Source organism: Falco rusticolus, chromosome 1 (genome assembly GCF_015220075.1).
Source record: "Falco rusticolus isolate bFalRus1 chromosome 1, bFalRus1.pri, whole genome shotgun sequence".
Lineage (NCBI taxonomy): Eukaryota > Metazoa > Chordata > Aves > Falconiformes > Falconidae > Falco > Falco rusticolus.
The window spans coordinates 95300544-95326574 of NC_051187.1; the positions used below are offsets into that span (position 1 = coordinate 95300544).

General features: G+C 40.8%; 1 protein-coding gene and 1 long non-coding RNA gene across 6 annotated transcripts in view; both read left to right on the forward strand.

The window, feature by feature from the left end:
• The window catches only part of RBPJ (recombination signal binding protein for immunoglobulin kappa J region), a 154358-nt gene that overhangs the window by 64473 nt on the left and 63854 nt on the right, over positions 1-26031 (forward strand). The gene's annotated exons all lie outside the window — the stretch shown is intronic.
• LOC119149528 lies at positions 2354-25874 on the forward strand. Its single transcript, XR_005104736.1, has 3 exons — positions 2354-16613; positions 18785-18876; positions 25118-25874. It is a non-coding gene; the product is annotated as an uncharacterized LOC119149528 (long non-coding RNA).

Below are 26031 nucleotides of genomic sequence, written 5' to 3' on the forward strand. Positions count from 1 at the left end.
GACATGGAAGTTCAGGAATGATAAATGTTTCTTTTTGCTGACAATTTCACATTTTCTTCTTGCTGCTGACATTTAGAAAAAGTTTTCTGCTGACATTAGAAAAAAATTATTATTTTCTCTGTCCAGACGTTCCTGGCCAAAATATTACTTTTGTGCTTGCTTTAACATTCTTTAGTTCCCAGTCGTCCCAAACAAATTCTTTTTTATTGATCTAATGATAACTAGGTTCAAAATCTCCCTGATTATTCTTTCACTTTATGCCTTATATTTGTAGCTGTAGTAGGAAGCTCAGCTGCTTCATTTTAATACTTTTAGTAATCTTCCTTTCTGTCTGCCTAGCCACACAATAACTTTCACTTAACTTTAGGTTAGTTAATGGCAGGTGGCTACATAAATTCATATGGAGTTTTTTCCCATCTCTTCTGCAATCTGAATTAGTGATACTTTCTTTCACACACAATTCTCGAAAGTGCACCTACCCCATCTCTTTGGTGCCTTTATGTGTTGTTTTACAGCAATTGGTTGTGATTTCTTCACTACTCTTACATTATCAGGCATCTCTGTTTCCCTGATCACATCTAGCATTGTCCATCCTCTTGAGTTCTGGGCTTGGCTTTTCTCTTAACATTATACAGAATGTTCTTCAATTCTGTACAAAGTCAACTCAGGCCAAAATTTAAGGTTGCAATGGCCACAAATGAATGTATTTTGAAATAGCCTTACCTTCTAGAACTAACATCCAGTACAAGCCTTATTGGTTACAGATTTGCACAGATTTTTAATTGCTGCTAATTCAAAACTTTTGAATTTACTTTTATAACACTTAGACAATTAAAAGCAGGCTGGACAACAATGAACAAATCTGGGTCTTGTTATGACACAATTGTTACAACATTTCTGGCTGTTTGTATTTTGAAGTGAGAAAACTGAAAGTTATTCTGAACAAAACCAATGACTGTGAATGCTAAACTTTTAAACTCAATTTCACTGCCTTTGGTTTTTCTACCATGGAAAAAAACATTCCTAAAGAAACCATGACAAAAAAAATCAGCTCTTGAGCGTCATTATCTGGCTGCCAATCAATAAGCAAGCAAGAAGGGCACAAGTCTGCAATAACACAGGAAAAGGAAAACAAAACATGCAGGCCAAATCCTAGCAGATCTGAAAAGTTCAACCACTTTTACCTCAAAAGCCAAAGCAGTGGGGGAGAGGCAATGAAAATGTTCTGCAGAAAAGCCTACTGCACCTCTGTAAGTTGGAAAGATTTGTTCCATCTATTGCTGCCAAGGGAGAAGGAAGAGAGGACACTGAAAGTTTTGCAGGAAACACACACTTGTGCAGGGCTTTTGATATGCTGCTTCTTGTTTATCACTTAAAATGATAGGAACTTGCACACAGCTGTTCCTGACAAGCAGACCTCTTATGGTGGTAATACAGACTAAGAGAAATATCTTGGTTTGGGTTCGTAACTTCATTCCCTAAAGAAAAGCCACAGCATGGACACCTGCTTGTTGCTTTTTTCTGGGGTTCTGGATTCCTTAGATCTGCACCAGTAAAATAACACTTTGCCTGTGGAGCCAGACTGCCCATTTCCATGCTTGCACCTTTGCAAATTCAGATGCAGTTGGTACCAGTTGAATTGCTTTGCAGTAAGGGACCCACACTACACTTTCTGTCTTGCTACTCCAAACACTCTGTAATAGCCTTATTCTACTGATGATACAGGGGATGATACAGTGTCATATGTAATGAAGTCTCACTTGCCAAGGAAATTAAAATATCAAAATATTTATTAAAATATTAAGAAACAGACAAAAATAAGTCTCCTAATTTTTAGCCTCATTGTCTCACAGTGCCAAATAAGATTCTGCCATGCTACACTGTTCTTTTCTACCTTCATACACAATACTGTATCTTGTTTATGGCCTTGAAGATTTAAATATCTGCAAGGTTAGAGGCCCTTTTCCTGAAGGCTTGTTTGGAGGCATAATAGAGACTTGAAAGCATATACAGTGTGTTGAAGGTATATTACATAAGAGACTCTTCTCCCCCTGCCCCCCCCCCATTCCTTTTACTATAAAAAGAATGAGAATTTCTAGCAGAAAACAGTCATCCAAAAACTTCCTCATTTTGCTTTTCCGTTCGCATCACTCCTAGTGCCCATGAGAATGAAGCAATGGAAATGAGAATTGGTTCAGCTTCATGCAGGTGTACTATTTGATACACTACATTTCAGTTAAGAATATGACACCTTGCATTAGGTGACAGAGAGTACTATATAAATAACAGGAAGTTTCCTGCTAAAGCAGGAAGCTGCTTCCCCCCACCCCCCCCCACCCCCCACCCCCCGAAGCCCTGCAGAGATACGGTAATTACAAAGCAGTGATGCCTTGCTCTATTTTTCCTACTCATCTGACCCATCACAAAGGCTGCAGGAGCTTCCTGGTTTGGAAACCATAGCACTCCAGAATCACCTAAATATATACGTTGTTAACTGCAGAAGGCAGATAAAACCAGTACTAAATCTAAGACAATGCTAGATGTTCAGGCAAATGTCAGCTTTGGAGCCTTCTAAAACTGAATTTAGATGTATCCTGAAATGATGGTTTAATCCCAAGCTCAGACAGGTACCACTGGGAGCATGCTTTCCTCTTCAACACAATTCTATATTGTTCAGCTGCAGGAGCACAGGAAGTTTAAGAGTTAGGAAGCTATGGACTTTTCCTTATGCATCGACCTTAACCTTTTTCTTTTTTCTGTGAGTGATTAAGTGCTTGTTTGTCAGCCTTAAAGGGCATATTTTACAAAACAGCCCACGAAAGACAGCATTAAAAATTGCTGAGCAGAAACTTTACCAGAGTTGAAGAGGGACAAAATTTACTTTTCTGAATTTCCAGTTCTTGTTCAGCATCTTTGTTTAGTGTAAAGAACATGGAAGACTGAAGAACCTGGCTACAATCCCTTCATGGGATGAACTTTCTCAAATTTTAAACATAAGGAAGATCGACCTTGTCAGCAGAGGTCTACTACCTTGACCTCTGTTGGGGTAACCCTGTTACGTTTTGAGGGAGTCTCACCATTTGAATCAATTAAATCTTTCTTGGGATTTAAATACCAAAATTTACACTGGAGGTGGCCAAATCCCAGGATATCTGAAGGGATGAAATTCTGGCATTTTGAAATTTGTTTATGTGCAGATTAGAGGGGAGAAAAGCCTTTGAAATTTCCCATTGAGCAGGCAAAGGGTAAAAAATAATTCTGGAAATACCAACACCCATTTCCAAAATAAGGTGCTCTCTAGGGATCATAGCAGCAGTTTTGAGAAAGCAGCTGCTAGTCACAGTAAGCAGTAGTGAAATCAACAGGACTCATGTCAGCATCTGCCACAGCTTCAAGACTCCAGGCAGACTTGGGGGGCCTAGAAAGCCAGCTGGACTGGGAGCCTGGAAACCCTGGGACCCTCGGCCCAGGTCAGTCTGAATTAGAAATGGACCTTTGCAGCCTCCTTTGTGGCAGGATGCCTGGCAAGCAGGAAAACTGTGGCTTGAGCTGGGGTTGCAAGATGACTGCTGTAGAGATCAAGGCCAAAATAAAGTTAAAGCCAGAGCTTTCAATGTTTCCTCGCTCTTGGCTCAACTAGGATCCGGAACCCTTCCCAGCCCATGGCCCCAAGACTGCTTGTGCCGAGGGTTGTTGCGGACCTGTGGGCTCTAGGACCACAGACTCCTAGACAGAAACCTCACAGCAATGTCACCACAGCCCATCAGGACCACGACAGAACACCTCAGGTTTAACAGATCTGTAGAAAAATTTTGGGGTTTTTTTGAAACTGACCAGCTGACCTCTGAACCAACGCTTCCATCAAGGCCATAGGGATATGATGTGTAAAAGGAAAATACAAATGCCTCAGACTGAGCAAAGAATGTATCATAATTTCACAGTTAGTAGATGTGTCTCTCAAATGCCAGAAGAGGCATTTGCTGTCACACCATCAATCCTATGGCTTTTAACTTTACAAAACAGGATAAAAACTCCCTACTCATCTTAATTATCTTGCTGAGACCAAGACTGGGATTTTCTTTCTAACAACTGGGTCATAGCACATTAACAACTATCTGTACCTCATTTATCAGCTGGAAGTGAACTAGTAGAAAGACAACAGTGTAAGAACTTCCCTGAACCAGGAACTTTCAGAGGGTTATTTTGCTTTTGACTTTACTACCACTATAATTATTTTTTTTTTCATTGTCAGCGTTCAAAGGACCCAGTTAAACCAGGTCTGCACTTTGACCTGGAAACTGAGTACAAACTGAGAGTGATTGTACTCCTGAATTTAAACTGCAAAGTAAGCTGGTGCACAACAGTCCTAGTTTTTTAAGATGATACAGTTGTATCCTTACACTGAGACAATGAAAGCTGTATATCAAAAACATTATGAAACATCACATTGAAATACACTGATTCAATTTAAGATCCACATTGGCATAAATAGAAAACAGATGCTACAACTGCATTCTTGTGGATCTTGGTTGAAGTACAGGACAATACTCTTATCTCTGGAAGTAGTTCATATCATTTTCTCTGAAGGTATAATACTTTGCTGCTTCTAATTTCGTACTTCTGTAAATAGGAGAAATTTTGTCTTCACCAAGCTAGTGATCAGCCTATAAAGCAGGACTGATGCTTCTAGAGTCTCTTCCCAGCTGGTAGCGTAGCAGTGGAGGTAGATGGAAAGACATTACAGAATGTAACATCCATCAGTTTATTGACTCATCTTTACTCCTGCAGTATGGTACATGAACAAATATGCAAGAAACATTGCCCTAACAAACAGAACAAATAATGACTAGGTAAGAGGAAGAGCTGAATTTCACATGCAACCATAGTTCCTTTTTTTCCCTTTCCATGATACATTTTTTCTAAAGTGGACCAATCTCATTACACTGCGTGAATCCCATACTGTAGCCTGTCTCCCTCCTTCCCCATATGCCTATAAAGCACAAAGTGCTGGGAAAATACTGTGGCTGCTTCTGACTGGTTACTGTACATTTTTGTGATAAAATGGTTTGTGAGACTATCAGGATGAACTCCAGCTGACTGCTTTCAGTCCAGCAATATTCCATATAGCCAGGAACTAACCCTTGAAGCATTTCCTTCTTTCCTTGAGCTCTGCAATGGGGAACACTGGCTAGTTATCTGTACATCTTGAGTGCTTCTCTGTATTTCTTTAAGCAAGACAAAGAGGCATTCAATAGGAATTTGCCTGTATTATATAGTTTCTACTTCTGTTTTTGCCATTACCACGTATCAGTTCTGTTTTTGTTTCCCAGCCAAGTTCCTTTCATATTTTCCAGATCATTCAAGTGCCTGCACCCAGCTCCCCAACAAGGTTTAATGAATAAGTATTACATTTTAAGCAAGCAATTATTCTTGATTCATCTTTTTTCAGATCTGTAAGGGAAACAGTGAATTAAAGAAACTAATGAAAAGGAGTTCCTGCTGCCACTACCATGTGCTGGCTCTGAGCCAGAGCCTGTCTAACATTTGCTGGCATGAGTCATGAGTGTGAAATGAAGGTGGACGATGTCTTTTCTGTAAAATGATTAACAGTGTGGGTCCACTTTCACTCTTCTCATGGAAAGAAGTCAGACAGTTCTTGAAGAAGAGCTAAACTAAAAAATATTCCTGGTCAGCCTGCCACAGGGAACCAGGATATCCTCAGCCAGAATTAGCTCATCCAGCCTTTCCCCCTACTCCCAAATGTGTAAAAAGTTCATAGATGGGGATATGTTTTGGTGTCTGGCACCAATGATTGTTGCCATCTGAAGTAGCTCAGATCAGGATTAGGTCTTTTGGATGAAGATTTGGGCACCAAAGTCCATTTATTTCAATGCTGTTTTCTTTTCCACTTCTATTGGTCTGGAATACCTCCAGGTATGAAATTTGTGCACACCAGTGTCCTACCATTGTCAGTCTCTAAGAGAAAGCATCTTTCTCCCTTTCATGAGAAAACCACAGCAGAAGCTGGTAGTTTCCACCAAGTTCTGACTGAATAGCATAATATTGTTTCCCTTTCAGCTATGGTTTTCATCATCTCTCTTTGTTTTTCCTATATCATTGTCAACTTTTTATATCTTGCATTGGTGTATTGGAGCATGTGACCTAACAGCCAGACATAATTCTGACACGACCGTCATCTCTAGTAGCCATGGAGGGCAGAGGGAAGTAGTTTATGCTGTAACCTGTAGGCAACTTGAGCATCTAATAGGTGCGCTTTGGTTTCCCCTTATCTAGGGATGGCACAGGAAAACTAGGATCCTAACTTTAGTCTCCTCAGTGTATCTCATTTGGATGTCAAAAGCAGATTGCTTTTGTCACTTTTCTATGTGCTTACAATGACAGAAAATAATCCTCGTGTTTTGGTTTTACATCTGGAATCTGTTGCTGGACATGAATTTATTACTGCCCAACTTCCATTGCAGCATTGCTACTGCCATCCTTATGCTCCTGATGACTAAGATGTCAACAGAAGCTGATGCTAATAACACTGCATCTTCTCAGACAGTATTTGTGCTAGAGCTCCCCATCACTCTGATTGCTTGCATTTGAATTTTTTTTTCCTCTCTGGATGATGCTAGTATGAATGTCTAATATTTATGCTGATATTAAAGTTTACATTTCATTTTTGCTTATGTTGTGTCTCTTCAGGCAGAGTTAATATTAAGGCTGTTACTGGAAAATGAGTCAGCACTTTCAGCAACTGCAGTCTTGAGTCCCCAAATGCTTAACCTTATGAGAATAGTTTTGTATAGATAGCCAAGGACTCCCAAAGCTTGGACATGGACTAGCTGAGATTGTAGTACTTGAGATGCTGATGTAAGTTTGCAACTTTTATTTCACCCTAATGAAGTTTCCAGTATTGCCTGTACATGTGAATGGGCACAGATCAGCTGATACAACACAGATTTCAACACTTTTGAATTTGAGCTAGGCTCTAATTAAACTTGCTTTGGTATCTATTCCCTCTAACACTCTGTTTCTCTGTTTTCAGAAAAGTTGTGAGCTCTTCTGGCTTAGCTGGCCAAGGAAACATTCTCTCTGCCACAGGCAATCCTTAGATCCAGGCAGCTGGAGTCCCAGTCCTTCAGGCTCACCTTTTTCAGCCCCATCACAAAGCCTGACCTGATGATGAGAAACATGCCTAGGTCCTAAACTTCATCTTCTTCTTTTAGCACTGATTTCTATTTGCATCACAAGTCCCTGACTTCATTATCATTAAAAGGCCTTTGTCACACAGAACTGTGATCGCAGCTCCAGGCAGACTGCATGTTATCTTGCATAAAGCACAGTGTCTTACCACACCTTCCACTTCCTGTCTGGAAGCATCTCCTGATGTTGCCTGCTTTGGTTGTAAGGACAGGAGCCATTGCAAGTATTCCCCTGGACTGATCATAATGGAGAAAAAAAGAGCAGTGCAGAAACTTTCTAGGAAGGTGGTTTTTTTAAAAATGAAAACAAAGCCTATTGACTGGAAATGATCTAAATGTGATTCTAGCCACTGCCAGGTCTCTTGGCAGCGTGAGCTGCCAGCTTTCCTTTCCTGTTTTTTTTCCCCTCTGATAACATATGTAAACAATCAGTAGTACACATCAGAAGGTTTTTCTTAGGCTTACGTAGGACCTGCAGCATAAAGCACACACACAATACAGGATGGCAAAAACTACTCCATCAGAGGTAGGACTCGTTCTGTCATAGGGCAAATTTACAGGATGGTAAAACAGCATGATGGTAATGGAACTATTTGCAATTCAGGGAAACAGATGCTGAGGACAGTCAGATGACTGCAAGCCTCTGCCCAAGGCACAGCGTGACATGAAGATTGCATGGTCCTGGCTTCTCACACCCATCCAACAGTTCACTCACACTTGCCCCTCATAGCTGATGGAGGCAAAGACGTCATTACTGCAAAAGCCAAGGTTTTGGAGGGTTTAACAGGGTTTTCACATTTTTCTCCTCCTGGCACATGGAGTCATTTGATAAAGTTGTCAGGGAGCCCTGAAGCTACTGAACACTACTGAACTTCATGACGCAGATCAGCACTGCTCACAGCTATTGTTTCAGACTGCACAGGCCGGCATCGGTATAGGCATCAATATTTCTTCAGAGGGACTTATTTTTAAATGGAAACTGAGACTGTGATACAATCAAATGCATCTCAGGAGGTTTTGGCTCTAAACTATTAAAAGAAAATATATGTATACTGCCAGGTAGGTCTTTCCCACCTTCTCATCTTAAATCCTCCATTAGTTCTGCACACACTCTTAACTTGGCTGAAGTCATTTAAATGTCTTTGTGCTTGCCAGACTAGCTATCTGGAGCAGGGAAGGAACATGATACAAAAAGACAGAAGAGACTGTAGAAATTACTGGTGAAAACCAGAAAAGAATAAAAAGTTATAAAAATATGGGCAAAAGGACACCCCAAATCCTCTCCTTCTAAAATGAAATCTCAGAAATTGGGGGACAACGAAACTTGAATTGGGTAATTAAGCCTTCTGCCCTGTAAGCTGTGATCTGGGAGGCTCCAGAATAGTCCTGGAACTTACCAGGTTTGATCACTGAAAGACTTCACTGGTATCAGAGGCTGTGAACAAAAATACATTGTGCTGCCTTTTTTGTTTTCTCCACCAATGTAAACAACACAGAATTATGCCTACCAGGGTGTCCTTGGACATACTGACTTGGTGAATGTCCCCGATACCCTGGCTCAAACAGCCGATCCTTGATTATCTTGAGCATTATTCAAACAGAAATGAACAATACCATTTTGACACAGTAGGAAGTTCATTAGTATCCAGACATTTCTCTGAATTCTTCTCACTGAATTATGAAGCAGAAAAATATGTTGCATTATTACATGTCATTTTCCAGAATATTTGACACTGTGATGTTGGATGGAGGGCAAGGTGAGTACATGGTAAAGTGTTACGTAGGTCCTAAGTCACGGACAAAATGTACTGTTCCTATACCAAGAAAGTAGTATATAAGTCATCCACTGCTTCATCCTCTCAGCACCTCTGTGCTGCAGACTGAAAAGCAGAGGTATGAGGAAGAGGCTTGAGCAGCCAAAAAGGACATGCAACTTGTGTTCTTCTCTCTAAGGAGCTTTGAAAAGATTTCATCCACTAGCTGCAGAGCACACCTACTACGTATGTGACTGTAGGCAGCAGTAGATGTGATGTCCACAAGGCTGTGCTGCCCCATATCCAAGCCCACTTCTCCTGGTCACTATATCTTTGTCACAAATCATAAAGCCAAGCTATCCACATGCACACCTTCACTCAGATTTTAAAACCTAGCAAGCAGTCAAATTTCTGCTGCTTGTTCTCGATGGCCAGCTCTGCTCCATAAGGTAAGAACAAGGAAAAGTCACTAAAAGCTGGGATGTTTTTATTTCATTTCTTCAGACTGACTCATACTCTCCAATCCCTTGTCCTTAGGGAAGATACAAGGAAATGATGTAATTCTTTTTTTGGTTTTCTTTTCATGCTTTGTACTTTTTCTTTCAGCATCATCTGCACTGGGCCTGTTTTTTAATTAATCTGTATGCACTGAGCTAAAGTAGAAGCCTGTGCTGTCTGTCTCTGCATACTCACTTGTAATAGGGATGTAAATGGTTGAGGATAAGAAGTATTGATCTCCATGACTTACCAGGTGACCCATTAACAATACCTCAGGATTTCTGCTAGTTTTCTTTAGAGATCAAATTTAAAAAGATGGACCAAATACGAATTTTAAAAGCCTGATAAAGTTTAAAAAATCCCATCTGTTTGAGAGATGCAGTCGATATAACTCCTGCAGCTCTAAACTTCTTGTAAACCTGGGGTGAAGGGAAGATACTTTACATTTTTGTGTTAATTGAGAGAAGAAAATCAGAAACACCTAGCAGATGTTCAAAATCTGGATGCCAGTTTTTTACAAATAGCTCCTGGTGCTTTATCAAACTGAACTGAGACCTTATCTCTGAACACCCCTGTGGACCACCTCCAGTCCAGATTAAAAACTAAATCTAAATCTATCTGTGGTGCCTGACTATGAGTTAACTTTTGGTTTTGCAAAGATAAGGTAGAAAACTTTGCAAAAAGATCTTCTGGTCAGGAAATTAATATACTTGTGTTGTTCTAGGACCAGAACTAGAAAGGGAGATAAGCTGCACTGAGGCAGAGCATGCCCAAGAGGTGGAAAATGTAGGTCTGAGTCCTCTCATACTCAGAAAGGAGCTGAGCATGGCTGTCTTCGGAAGTTCCTAAACTAGAATGACATTTTAAGGCATAAGTGCAAAAGATATTCTAGAAGCAGGTTTTAATTAGCGTGTGACGTGCCAGGAGCCACAGTTTGGAGCCACAGCTGACTGACATCATAGCTCCCCAGGAAGCAGCATCTCCCAGCTCTCTGGGCAAACTTAGCCTCTCATCTAGGGATAGGAAAATTACAGTTTGGGACACAATCCTCAAAATACTATTGGCAGGAATCTGGACCAAATTGGATATTGCACAAAAGTGGATGGCAGTCTTTTACAAAAAGAAATCTTTCCTGCTCCTGCCATTCATACCAAACTCAGCCCTTATGAGAGCCCTGGTGTCATTGCACCAAAGTCAGTGTATCAGTCAAGTCTCGATGGCAGTAAGCTGCAAGTTCACAGACACAGCTCAGAGTATGTGCAAATGCAAAACCACAGGTGCCAAAGGAGCCTCCAGGTAAGAATAAGGAGGCTCTCAGTGAGCTCAGACATGTCCATGGCAGTGGAGTGCGTTTGCCTGAATTCCCTGCAGTGCCACAGTTTTAGATGCCACCATTCCCTCTGGCAGCTACCAAAGCAATCTGGAAGACTGTGGGTATAATACCCACTGTAATCATGGGTGCTCTCTATTAAGATTAAACAGAAGCTGAGTTGAAACTCTAACAGCACATAGTATGAACTTTAGGACATAACTGCTATTTTTAGTGACCAAATCCATTTATGGATCAGACCCCAGTGGAAGAAATTCAAGAGTATTTGAGCAAAGCCAATAGAGCACTACTGTAGGAATTCTCTTTCTTAGGAGTCAAATGCTTTTTCACTATTCACTTTACATTCCTTTCTACTGGCTTTCTGGAAACATGCATTCACTCAAAATGTGCCTGATCATTTGTTGAGAACAAATGAAAAAATCATATACGCAGGAATTAACTGAAACTAGATTTTGTACTTGTACCAGCAGCTGCACTAGAAACTTGCCTCAGCTCTGGCAATCCAGCCAAGGAACTGAAATTACACAAATGAATGTGACTAATCAAAATTAAAACACTCAGTGCAAAAAGTTGGCCAGCAGTAGTAAACGTAATTCAGGGCAGTGTTTTGAGAGCAAAGTCATGACTCATTCAAATAAATAAACTAGAAATCAGAAAGGTAAATTGTTGAGTGTTGCACTCTTTCTTCTGCTCTTTGAAGCATTAATATTCCTTTGCTCAGGTGGGAAACGTTCAATAGTAAAAACTTGACAAAAGCTGAAAATCATTGACAAAGTCAGAATTAGCTTTCGTGCTCTAACTTCTGATCTCATGACCAATACATTGATGTACTATATGGTATCTGGTATTTGCATTTCTAATCTTACTTGTAATCACCTCTGGTAGAGAGGAGTAAGAACAAATGAAAGCTAACTACTGTTTTCAGAATTCAGATCTGATTCTTTCCAGGTTCTGACTGATGCTTTTGGTTAACTTTTTCCTTGAGAAACAGAAGCAGAAGACAGAAGTTGCTTTTCATGGAGCTTTAGAATGTATTGACTTGCTTTTCAAGATTAAGTATCAAAATAAGTGAGTTGGAAAGAAAACGTTCCCTCTTGCTCAGATGCTGAAACAATTGTGCTGCACTCACCACTTAAAACATAAGTGAAAAGAGGCGTCTGTGATATGAACTAGATATGAAAGAGAAAGGTTGATCCTAGTAGCAAAACCAAACTTTTGAGTGAAGTTTTACTGCTTAAAGAAACCAAGTATCATCATTTCAAGTTACTACATGTGTCCTTTTTCCTGCAGAGTGCCCGAAGCTTGTCAGCTAAAGGAAGCAATCACTATTGTGGGTTTTTCCAACTGAGAAGACAGAAAAGACATATTTATTTTAATATCAATATTTAAGTGAGTGAATTTTCAAGCACATTCCTTTAAATGAAGCCTACCTGATTCCAGACTTTTTCTCCCCTTCAACCTTTCTGCATTCTCATGGAATTCTATGTAGAGCAGGACCTTCTTCGATCATAGACAATTAAGTCTTTCTTCCTGATTTGGCAAACCCATCACTCTTTTTTGGAGAACTGGAGTAAAAATTTGTCAATTTACATCGCAGTTATTTCATCATGCAGCTTGGAAAACAGTTTTTCGTACTGCTTATGTGAGGACCACAACTGTTACTACTTGATAAAATAAAATCTGCTCTTCTGAGTTGCATGTAAAGTACATATGTGAGGATTTTTCTGGCTACATAATGATTCGGCATAGCTGGCTTTGGTCTTTGCATTATTAAACCCAGAGAACTTGCCAGAGGTTGCTGGCCAGGAAAGTATACAAGCAGCTATATGAGTATTACTATGCAAAACTGCTGGGTTTGCATCCGACATAAAAATATGCAGCATCTTCCCAAAGCCACAAAAATATGTATGGTTGCCTCTACATTAGCATTTTGGTTCAGAGCAGTAACACAGTTTTGAAGCAAATCCTGTCCTCTGACTATCCCCATTTACTGCACGTTGGTTCGGTTCACAGGGCAGTTTTGGTGCACAGAAGCACTGAATTCCCTTCGAAGGGAACTAACCCAGGTGGTCTGCCCAGTGCACGTGAAATGTACTCCAGCCTCCAGTGGGGACATAAGAATCAAAACCAACCAGTGGGCCTTTGGGAAGCTTTAAACCCCTTGTATGGTGAGAAGAGCCAATCCAAGGGATCAATTTAAAGGTGGCCTGAAGTTCAAATCCTTGAAGTTCTTATAATCAACATGCTGATTCTCAGCACTAAGTACTTCAATATGGTGATCTATTTTTGTTAGGATTAATTACTCATTAATGTAGACATAGCCAGCTCATAAGATATACCCCCAAAAGAAAAAAAAATTCCCTAAAAGTATAAAATAGGTTTTTGCACAATATTTTGAGGTACATGTTTGTTTATCATGCTGGTAGTTCCTCTAGAGTCCTTCCTAGCACCTCCTCTATGGCATAAAAAGTACAGCTAAGATTTTACAGATGAAGCAAGTTACCCTTGCTTTAAAGTAACTTATATTTCAGATGGAAAAAACCTGAAAAGATAGATTTGAAAATATGGTATCAATTTTGGTCTACTACACGTGAACTGAAAAGATGAAATAATAAAGTAACCACCATTTTATTCTTAAACTCCTATGCAATGGGGGACTTCTGATGGGACAGTCATGATGGTGGTCTCATTTTACAACTGCTAAAGCACCTGTAGGTTCTTTCAAAATTCTAACATACAGTAGTAACTCACTTGTAAAAATGTCACAAGAAAACCAGTTCTGTCCTACACTGCCTACTATTCCTACAGAGAAAGACAAATTGATCACTGATCTAAAAGTTGGGGATTGTGTAGTTGTCATAGATTGTGCTCAAATTCAGTTTGCTTTGGAAAAACAGATTATTTTTTTGACCTAAGCAGTAACTACTTTACAAGAGTAATTTCTCAAGACTGAAAGTAACTGCCAACTTCACAGAGCAAATGGAAGCATTTTATTTTAAACCTGAATGATAAATGAGAATTTTTGAAGAAGGCTTTATTAACTTCAAAACTCCTGTCATCAGGACAGAAGCCTTCCTTCAGTTAAAAACTCATTTAAGATGATGACAGCAGGGTGCTCAAAGGCAAATGCAGGTAAATTGAGCTTACCTACTTCCAACTTGAGCAACAGAGAATTTACCCCCTTCTCGGTTCTTGGCTGACATTGCCTCTTGAAACTAACAACAGCATTTCTATTCTTCTCTCTCAAATTTTATGGTACACTTCTCTGACCTTTCAGAAAGTACCAAGAATTCCCAGAAAATCTGTAGATGTTAGTGCTCTCCCCCAAACAATATTCTCTTCTGCACATCTACTTTATCAGGTTACTCCCAATAACAGCGGCTATCTGGAATGAAACTGTTGGTACTGAAGACCCTGTCTGTGTTCACCCTATATATGTTTCAGCGGATTTTAATTCGAAGTAGCTTGAGCTGGACCCATGAACTGAAAGACCATGACCCATGTGAGGATATCTGGGAAGGTCCTTCCAGTTTAGTTGCTTTGTAACAAAATTCAGCTCTTGCACCCGCAGATTGCCCTTCACCCTGAAGAAGCACTGCAAGTGGGGACATCTGGGAGACTATGGAAATGTACTGTAGGCACAACCCCTGAGCTCCTGGATGCCCCTCTTAGATGTCCCATCACACGGACAGGCAGTCAGTGGTAAAAGAAATAAAACCTAGCCATGCTGCTTCTGTCTGAGCTATCAGTAGTTTCCACTCTGCTACGTATTCTTATAGGCGATACAATGAAGTACAAGGGAAAAGGAGAAAATGAGCCAAGCTCCATGGCTTTGTTTCAGGCAGCATTTGTTTCCTCTTTGGTTGTTCTGAGCAACAGTAAAACACACCACCCGCCTGGCTTCCAGGGCTCTTTATCTCTTTCTGTTTCTCTCTCAAACAGAGGATGAGGGACCTGGTGTTTTCCAGTTGCTCTGTACTTCATAACAGTATTTGTGAAAGTGGGAGACTAAGTAAGTGTCTGTGTCTCAGAGAGGTGGTGAGAAAGAATGTTAGTGAAGTCTTACTTTGTTTTCTTGTCTTGCTACTGCAACTATATTCTTTGATAAAGCACTGCAGAGGTGTTGAATATGACAACGATGATTTATTTTTATCACCCCTTTTGCAGTAATTAGCATATTTTTCTTTTGATTTTTATCCTTCTGCCTTTGGCTTGCTCTCTCATTCCCATTTAATTCTGCCTCCTCCCTCTTTTCTCCCCCTTCCTTTTTTTGTCTCCCTCAGGTTCTTTCATTGTCACATTGTACTCCTTCAAATGCCGCAAACATTTTGTCAATGGAGCCTCTGTAGTGGCTGGAAACCGAGAAGACCCTGTGCTGCTGCTTGCCAGGCCGCAGGGGACCAGGGTTTTCTCAGTTTCCAGCTGCTTTTGAAGCAGCACTGATTGGTTCCTCTCATTGCTGCAGAAAAGGCTGGCACACGGGAGCAACAAATTCAGCATGTCCTTCTGGCATGTTTTCCATAGATCTGCAAGTGCCAGAACAGCATTGGGGAGCAATTTGATGCTGTCTGCTCAGCCATCCCTTTCTCTACTGAAGCAACAATCTTCTCTTTTGCCTTTCTACCCCTTTTTCCTTCACTACTCTGCAATTTCTCTCTCTCCCACGTCTCTTTTCAGTCCCCTACTCCAGCTTACCTAGAGTTTCTGTAGGACCTTAAAGACAACATTTTTCTCTTGTGCTACTTTTGCAGCAGTATTTAAGCTGAGCAAGCGCAGTTCAGTGAGATGCTACTCAGCCAGTAACACAGTGCGGTGCTTTAAAAGGTGCAAGTAAAACAATGTCAGCTGCTTTTGTAATCAACATAAAGGGCAAAACAAAAGTTTACTAAGTTGATTAAAGCAAAACAACCCTCTCAATAATCCTTTCAGAAGATTTCTATAACAATGAAAAGTAACACCATAAACAATGGGAACAAATGTATTTAAAAATGAAAAGGTCTGAATATCTTTTTCTCCCTCCTGAAGTTTTAAGCACCTCCGATATGCTCGGGGAGCCTCCTGTATTATATGACTAGGAAATACCACTGCAAAGACTTATTCAGTCAAGCAAATTCAAGAGGCTAAAATGCAACGCTGTAAGTGGCTATAGCAAGCAGTGAGAACGGATGGAGGACAAAAGCAACAGAAGTGCACAATAATTGTATGTGTGCCCTAGGTCAGCTGAAAATCACTAAAATATTGCTTTCATAAAGCTACATAATTGTATTTTATGAATCTATTATTTCCTAATGGTCATTCATCTGGCCATTGGGCATTAGAAACTGGCAGACATTACTGCAAAAGCAATTCACAGAAAAGATTTGGAAAAAGATAGGTTAGTAGATTTGTAAAGCTGTTCAAGGCAGATATGTTAAGAAACAGCATATAAGTGGTTTGGGGGTAAAAATCAGGCCAAGGCTCCATGAGGCAGTAAATCCAAAGTTGCAGCAGTTAATCCTGGATCAAAAATGTCACTGCCTCTTGATGCAATGTACTTAACTGGTACAGCTTAATGTAATAGATGAAAGTAGTTTAAAAATGCAAAACCTTGCTTCTGTAATTCGAGTTTGATCAAATATCACTTTTTCTCCCACAGTTGTCATTGAGGCAGCATAAAGAATAAAGCTGACATAAACAGCCATCATGTGTACCTATTATGTGCTCCAGCTGATTCAAGATACGTTTCATTGTGCCTGATCTGGACTGAATTTGTATAGCCCAGAGATCTGGTAACCCACAGAACTAGTCTTTATAAAAACATATGTACAGCCTCAGAGATAAAGAGTGAGTTGATGAAGTAAAGAGGCAATACAAAAAGTAAAACTGTTAATTTTGGCCTAGATTTTCCCAACAGTTCATTTCCCACTTAAGTACCTAAACAAAAAGTTTCCAGTGCAGCCTCTGGATGCTGTGTGGTTTCAACATTAGACTCCTCAGCTGTATGCCTAACTGGATACCCACTGGGACAGACACTATGTAAATTCATTTCATCTAGGCAATTAAGAAAAATAGACTGAACTCTTGCTCTCACAGTGACAGATTTACAAAATAGAAGTCAAGAATATGGTTTATCCAGGGCTCCATTTCTGTTAAGTATGCTACAATATGGTAAAGGGGGAGGACTATTCCACCAAGAGCATGGCTTAGCAGGAATATGCCGTAGAATAAGAGTACCAACGTGGTTGTTCAATTGGTTGTTCAGTAAAAGCTTTATTTGCATCAGAAAAGTTACTGTATTAGGCAGAACATATCTATTCTTGTGTTTTACATTTGTTAGTAAACACAGGACTTGTAAAATACCTCCCGAAGTCTGCAGAACGCATGAAACCAGTCCTAAATTCCCCAGCATTATTTAAAGAATTTGTCTGAACTGTGCTCAGAAGGATGACTGAGAAACCCAGTCTATTCCTCGTGGTAATCTAGTCACTGGTTGCTAGAACAAAGCCTCCAACACAGGTGCAAGCAAGCACCAAGGGATGATGTAGCACCTCTCTATTGTGGACTAGATACACAGGACAACACATCACTTCTCTCTTGGACTACTGATAGGAAGGACTTTCAGTTGCTACACATTTGGGGCAGATTTACATCAATTACCTACAGGGTAAAGGCTCTTTATCCTTTCATTTTATTACTAGTGTCTTGACAGAGCCACTTTACCAGCTTCCTATCCTCTTCCTTCTAAAATTAGACATCAAGTTATTTACACTTTCAAACATTCTAGTATGTATCTGAACTGTACATTGACTACTCTTCTGCAGCTTTTTGCTTCAAACTCAGTTCCTTACCACTAGATTGTTAAAAAAAATCTTTCTTTTGGCTCTGATCCAACACTGAAAGGCTGCCTAATTGCAATACGAACCTGTCCAGTTCAGGTCTGTGTCAAATGGCTCAGGGCAAGTGCCCTCCAAGTACAAATATGTAACTGAGCCTGGTGACATTTTCTAAGGGAACACACAAAGGCTGTTCTGCATGCCCCCACAGGCTCCAGAACCAGCTCTGCGGCTCCAGCAGCTGGGGTGTCCTGGTGCCAGCAAGGCCAGGGAGGTGGAGTCTGGAAGGCATGTGGGTGCAGCTACCTGGAGGTCTCTGCTTCCATATTATGTTTCAGGCTAAACATCCGAGAAGGTTGTCAAACATTACATGGACTGGAAAGGCTTTATGCAAAAATGGCCAGAGTGGAGCTTAGTAAAAAGCAGCTGACGATAGGACCTAACAAGATTGGGTTTGCTTATGCCAAAACCACTAATTATCAGATGAAATGTAAAGGATTATGTACGTGGTAGTGCTGTGACAGATACTGCAGCTATGTGAGGCAGGGAGTACAGCAGTCCTTCGTGTGTTTTTGCTAGTACAGCATGTTTGCTAGTTATTTGGCAATGAGCCTCACTTAAAAAATGTTCTGGGTCCAGCTCCACCTGCCCTTTTCATAGCTTTCCAAGACTGCTGCCCATTCTTATCACCCCATGCTGGCACTGCTGCCTGTTTTAACAGCGCTGATGCTGAGACCAAACTAATAAACTCAGCTGAATACTGCTGGGTCTGTCCCGAGCAATGCAGATGTCTCCTCACTGAGCTCCATTGCTCTCTTGCTTCCATTTTGATGTAGCACTGAAACACTGGACTTAGCCTGCAGCAAGCTAGCCCAGATCAAAAAGAAAAGTTATGCTTTACCTCTATGCCTTAACGTACAGCAAGGAGACCCACCTCCAGTTCTAGGCACCAAAGGTGTCACGTCTGCGTGCGTGTGTTCAGCAAAGGGTGCAGGACAGCACTAAGTGAAAGGTTTGCAGTACCCTGCAGTAATGCCTGATGTGTCACACTGGTGTTGAAGCAGCCCTTTTTAGCAGAAGAAATGAATTACTCATTAGTTGTTGTTCAGACCGAAGAGATGCTAAAACTGCCCACTCGGTTTCAACATCACAGTGACACAGTTGTACTCATCCTGTTTCCAGGAACTGTTCAGTTTACGTCAGTCAGGGCTCTGCACCTCGCTCCAGGACATGGCACAAGCCCTGTAAAAAGAGAGATGCACAGACAAGCCAGGGTAAGTGGCAGAGATCATCTTGCTGCTGTTACAGAACAGTATATCCAAGCGTTCAGCATTTATCATCAAAGCTTTTTGCATATAACTACCTTCTACAAAAGACTTTGTAAATAGGAAAAGGGGAAACACAGAGATCCAGGCACCCTTTTAGCAATGCTACGTCAATTACAAATACAATGATCACTAGGTTTGGGCTCATTGGTGACACTTTTTCTTCCCTTCAATTTGTGTTACAGCCTGAAATCACAAAGCTGTGATCCCCGAGAACCTCCTTTGTAATGCATATCAACTTTCGTTGTGCCCCTTTGTTCCCAATGTGACTGAGCATTGTGCTGCCTGTGTCCAGGGAGCAGGTTTGCTTTATTGTTCTTGTAAATATGTACTGCTGGGTGCAGCTCCGTGGAAGGCATTGAGTTTGTGCATGACTGACGCCGACCCGGACAACTGCTCTGACCCCCAGCAGATGGTGGTGCAGGGACTGCAATGATCTGGAAGTAATAGCATGTGCCATTTCTTTTTGTTTGGAACAGACAGCCAGACTCTGCGTTTCCCTCCCCTGCGCAGCAACAGCTGTATATACAGTATAAACTGGCAAAATCCTAACTGTCATTCCAGTCTTCCTCCTCTGCCATTAATCAGAAAACCTTGGGTGCTGAGACTTCACGAGATTAAGCACTACATGAACACCACATGGCTCTTCCCAATGATAATAAAATTGTGTGCATTGGGGCATAGATCAGTTGCTTTCCTAGAGAAAAGTGAGTCATAGTTAAAAATATCCACCCCCCACAATATTAGACTCAGTAGTGGTGGACTTGCTGTTTTTTAACCTCTACCCAGAAAAAGCCAGGGTACAGGAGTCAGCATGAACTACGAATTTTAATTTTCAGACTACAAATAGCCTCTACTGCAGCTTTAGTAAGTTTCCATTGTCATTTGTATTTGTTTTTAGCAGGGACCAAAATAAGTGTGTGTTTTGAAAGGAAGGTATAAAATGGGTGAAAGTCCACAAGTGTTTTTTTTCTCCAAGGCCACGGGAGATTCATTGCTTCAGAATGATAGCAGAGCGGTTGGTATTTGATTTTGTAAGTGAGAGGCCAGATTTTTTATAATGTATTGTATATGGGGCATCTCATCAGAGGTCAAAAATGACAAATTGTAGTGTGTTGGAGTTAATAATCATCCATTGTAAGTTTGGCCTGTGTTACCAATAGCCATAAAACTGTCCTGATGGTCCAGAGGGGAACTTCCTTGGGATGGATGGAATAACTTCTCCCTGCCCCTCCTCTGCCAGCCCTAGCCGAGATGGCTATCAAAGAAAGGGGCTGAAAACCAGCTGCACTCTAAATATTGTATTTCTGGCTGCTATAATGCTTCTGCGAGGCTTGCAGCTGGCCGGTCAAAGAAAGGCAGACTGGCAGTGCTCGAGATGGTGAACAAAGGTAGGGCAGGAGTAATGGCAAGGAAATGCATTTCTATTTCCACAAAACCTCCTTTAGACTTTTCCCCCACTCTATACCCAATAAACACCTCTTGAGGATTTCACACACAAGACTTTCAACCTGTAAACCCACATCCATACTGTCAAACCATTCCTCAGCAAAAGCAGACACGTTTACCTTGTTTAATTCAGAGCAATCTCCCCCTTTCTGTGCAGGGGAAATCTGTCCTGGGTTTGCTCCTCTCAAACTCCCCACATTAATGAAATATTCCTGGGGGGACCTGAAGTCTCCCAGGTCTCAGCACCTTGACATTGCTGTCAGGTTACAGTCAGCCTCTGCTGCTGGGCCGTTGGCTGAGATGCATATTTCTAATTATCTTTCATTTAGAAATGTCGTCCTAGACTTGAGAAATGACCTCATAAAGTTTGCTGAGACCAGCTTCAGTTCTGACAAGCCCCCATCTTCTGAAGAAAAGAACAGTTAGAAAATCTCTTTTCACCTCCAGCATGAAAACGCACTGTGTTCATCACCCCTCAGGGTTGGGTCAAGGGAAAAATGTTTGAATTTCTCTTTATATGATTTTTAATAAAAATTTTTTTTTGGTCTGAATTCCTTCCAGACTTTCCTAATCTTGCTTCTAGATGCACTACCTCAAATGACAGACACAAAATTATTATTCAATCTGAATTCTTTCCAGACCTTCCTGATCTTGTTTCTAGTTGCACTACCTCAAATGACAAACACTTAAATAGAAGTAGCTTTACTTTCTTGACTAATCCCATTAGCTTTAATGAGTCTAATCGCATGAGTAAAATTATGCATGTGCTTAGCTCTTGGCAAGGTCAGTGCCAGTAATGAGCAGAAAAACAAACTGATAATGAAGCCATCAGTAATAAGAATGGCTGGATATCTGGATTTCTGGAAAAAAGATACAGCTGTCTGGAACATTAAAAATGAAACATCGCTTGCTAAGATTAAAGTAGAGAGAGTGAATTCTGAACCAAGACTGACAAGAAATAAAACTATACAGAAATTCTTTAATTAATTAGTACCCATGACATGTCTTCAGTTACCTCCATAACAGCTATAAGCTCATTATCTTAGTTATGACTTATCTGTTCATCCATTCATTTATACAAAGCTCATCAATATGATATCCAAGCACTAATGAACTTTAGCATTAAAAGGTCATGTGTGATCCCCTAAAAGGAAAAAATTCAAAAGGTTATTTTATTCACAAGTGTCAGCCACCCTGGATCTGAGCAATGAAATATTCTTGGGCAATTTGTACGGAATTTATTTTCATTAATTACTGCCAGAAATAGTCTTTCTTTTTTCAGGATGATGATTATGGAAAATGGGCTACAGAACAGCAGAGGTTCCAAATGAGAGCGGTATGAAAGTCAATCTAAACCCACAACAAACAGAATTTGTGCAACTGTTCTTGACAAAAGAAATAATCCAAATAGATATAAACATGGCAGTATTACAAGATAATTATTTTTTAAGATTACATGTTCTCTGACCATGCCTTTAGACTACTTCAAAAAATTTTCTGTTTCAGGAATGTATAACTTCCTCAATGTTTTAAATAAAGAACAGCCCCAAACCAAGTTTTATCTTCATAGCCTGAGGCCACGGACAGTCTCTGTAAGCCACTAAACACACAGAATTAGTTTAACTTCTTCATACAGGACCAGCACAAGGCACCGTCACTAAATTCTCAAAATAGTGTTTACTTATTGTGAAGCAATTATTTTCCTAACTCCTTTCTCCAGCCATAACTAGGAAAATTTGTGTGTGCATGTATTTGTATGTAGAATTACAGGTTAAGGATTTCTGTCTACATTTCCTCCCATTCAACATAGTGTGTGGTTACGACTGGGATGTAGACTTGCCTAGTACATAGTAAAATGGGTTGGTTTATAATATCAAATAGATTTGTAGTGGTAGTTTTATCAAGGAGTTATGCACAGTTTGTGGTTTTCTTTTAGAGTAGGCTGCTAAGTTCTTTTTTTGTACCTTGTTATAGTTAGTCTGAAACTTCCTCAAGCACTATAGCCAGCAGAAAAAGGGGTATAATCAAGAGTGGGGGTTTCTCTCATGTTTTGTTGAACCAAATGAGTTTTCATTCTTTGGGGGCTTTTCCAAAAACACATTTTATTTGCAGGTAAAGTTGAAGCATGCCAGCATATATATTTCTCAATGAGCCTCATGAATGGGAGAACAGACTAAGTCAGTCACTGAATTACAGGCTTAGGTGTGAGCATGGCTCTGGCAGTGCAGATGGTAAACTAATATGTCATGACAACATACCTAATGACAGCACCTCTGGTTAAAAAGTTTTTCTGCACAGGGACATCTATTTTCACATTGGTTCAGAATTGTAACATTGCAAACTCAATTTCTTATATAGGAATAAAATCGATGAAACCTCCAGAGCCACATCATAATCTTTAAATCTTCCTTTTGCTTTGTTAATACTTGTGATAATTCACAGTCTAACTTGCTAGTTCAATTTTTCCTGTCTTCTTGAATTCAGTGGGATGCACCTAATTTCTTTTGGTGTACTCTGCTCAAAGTCAGTCCTACAGCGAGCAGGCAGACTGAAAAGGAGCCCTATCTTCTCTAACACGTTTTAGAAGCATGGAGATTTTTGCAGTTTATCCTGCTGTACTCCTTGTCAGTAATGACTCTGTAATCCTGCATATTGCCGTTTAATTTTAGAACTGGTTTGGTGGGTACACATGCTAACCATGGCACAAGGTCAGGGTGGCGCGGGAGACACGCTCCCAGCAGCACCAAGGTGGGGCTCGGTGAACCTCCGCTCTGCCAAGTGTCTGTGGTTGTGAATGCTGAGGTGCAGGGGCTGGAGGTACCTGGTGGGTGGTGGGCAGGCTCTGCCAGCCTCCAGGGCATTTTACTCTCCAGCTGATTCACAGGTTCCCTAGTCTCTTGTACCTGCCAGGGCACCCTGATGATGGGGAGGGTGATGTCACCAGCCACTGCTGCAGACAGCACTGCTGCAGAAGAGGGCTGTATGTGGAGAGATGGTGCCACACTTAATTGGTGGACAGGCATCATGTGCATGAGCGGAGGAGCACTGTGCAAGAGAGGTTCAAAGATGGGCTCTTTGAAGAGCCCAGGAAAACTAAGAAAGAAGATACAGTATAGTTTACATGCAAACAGAAAAAAACATTTACCTAATGGAAAATAAGTGAAAATACTTTTCTGGGGTAGGGTAAGGAGCAAAATTTAATACAATGCCAAGTGCTTTAACAGTGTGTTCTAGAAAAGAATTTAAAAATAAAGAGGTTACAGAAGTCAGTCATCAAGCTGTTCACACTGTTAACCTACATAACCACATGATGTTATTACTGTTAACCTCATCTTCCCTCCCCCTCTTCCTTCCTATTGTTTGCTGTAGTCACTTCTTGCATCTTGCCTTTACGGACTGTACCTGTTTGCAAGGCAATACTAGAGCGAGGCCCAAGCCCAACTGCAGCTTTTGGGAACTACCTTACTGAGGCATAGTTACACCTCAACCAGCACTAAGATGCAGATTCAGATTTCTCTTTGCGCTACTGTCCTCTCTGAGGTTATGACACACAAGTGAAAACTATTTAACAATGTTCCTGCTGCAGATTGCTAACTACGCTATCCTTTCTCCCTATCATCCTCAAGACAATGTTGCAAAACCCTCTGAGCGATGTTGAACAACAGCATCCATTTCACACAGCAGAGGCACTTCTGATATCGAGCTGTCCAGCTAGCAGCTTAAGCGATAACTTTTGTTGGCACATGCACCGAAGTTCAGATGTAAGATATGTTCTGTGGGCAACTGCCTGTTTATTTTCTTTCCTAGACATGCGGTTAAACCACATTGTACATCCTGTGCTTATAAAATTCCAGCAGGGTTGTATCACAGTACCTACTACTAGAATGTGTGATTTACACCACCAGATACAGACTACAACATCTCGAGATAAACCTGCTGTTTAGAATGACGATTCAGATAACTCTATGGTTCTACCACTTACGATGCTTTTTAAGGTCACTGGATTTTATAAATAGCTAGGATTTTACACAACACACTATGACTTATCTTTTATAAAATGACAGACTCAACTGAGAAGCGGAGTCTTGTTCCCTTGCGTGTCTCTCATATGCTTGTGCTAAGCACATAAAAGACAGGGCTGTTCTACACAAATGGGTGCAGGTCTGTTGTCTTCTCATCTTTTTCCATGCCAGCGAGGCAGAAGGCAGTTGCCAAATAAGAAGCTGGCAAGCATGTTAGCTAGTGCCATGCCGAAAGGAATGAGCTTAGGGGAAGCCCAGAACCAAGCAAGGCTGAGCTGAAGAAAGTTTGGTCTGGACTGGTCGAACAAGCTGTTGAAACCTTCAGCCCAGTTATCACAGCTTGCATCTAGTGCTCCCTGCTCCTGCAAGCCCTTCTGCTCTTGAGCTGGGCTGCTCAAACACCACTGGCCATCAGCTTCTTCAGTACCATTGGTGGGACAAAACTCCTGCCCAAAAGGCCTCCTCCCCATCCACACGACTGCCTGATCCCTAATGACTCTGTGGGCTTTTGCTAGGCTCCCTGTCTTTTCTCCTCTTTCCACCCAAAGTAAGATCCAGAGAGGACAGGGGAACTGTATGAATTCACTTAGCACAGACTTAGCACAGACACATGGACCTGGCTCTGTCCAAACCTGCACGTTGATGAATCCGAAGTAGTAGGAAGTAGTCCTGTCCTCCAGCTTACAAGTGAGAGTAAACTGGATTTCCTTCTTTAACAGCCTTCCATTTTCGAAGGCGGCTAATGATTCTAAGAACCCAGCTGGAGGAACTCGGGTCAGCATCTGCTTGGAAGAAGAGTGAAGCCCAACACTTGTTGAAATCACTTCCTTCAAAGGCGCCTCCCAGCTATGCTTCTCCAAATCATCTCTGAAGCGACAGGTCTGATTCAGAACCCCTCCACCAACCTCAGCAGGGCTTAAATCAAAAAGTCAAACTGCCAATTTGCACAGCAGACACAAGATTTTAAATGGTGCAAACTTTGTATTTAAATTTGGTTTTCCACCTCAGCTCTGGAAATATTTACATTCATTACAGACCAGAAAGTGGGGCTCTGCTCCCCAAAGTACTAGATGTTTTCAGTTTCCAATAAAGTCAACAAGGGTTGTTCACACTCTATTATGTGAAATACATACTTTTAGCCACAAGAAGAAAATTCAGTGCATGAACAATACTAAAAAACCCTCTGTAGTTTTATTATCTTTCATTCCACTGGCTACACAGATAATTTGAGGCTATTGTTTTTGATTTGACTAGTATTCCTAGCCTTTTGAATACACATTGTTTATAATCAAAAAGAAAAAAGAATTTCAATGGTTGTTTGTATTATAATATACCTCTGTCAGCGATGGAAAGGACTATAATGGTTTCTGTAATTATTAATTCTTCAAAATAATATACCTGCTCCAGTATCCAATTAATCTGGTTATTAATCAAAATGCCTTCTTTGTAAAATATTAAAAGAGTCTAGACACCGAAGATTATTGTGTGCTGTATTTTTAGATTTTCCAGTTTGATTCAAAACACACTAAAAGAGGGGCCCCAGAAAATGACCATCTAGAGACGGTCTATGGCAAATATCCAGAAACCATTCTTAATGGAATGGAGCTAACATGAGCTGAGATCATTCTTTAGC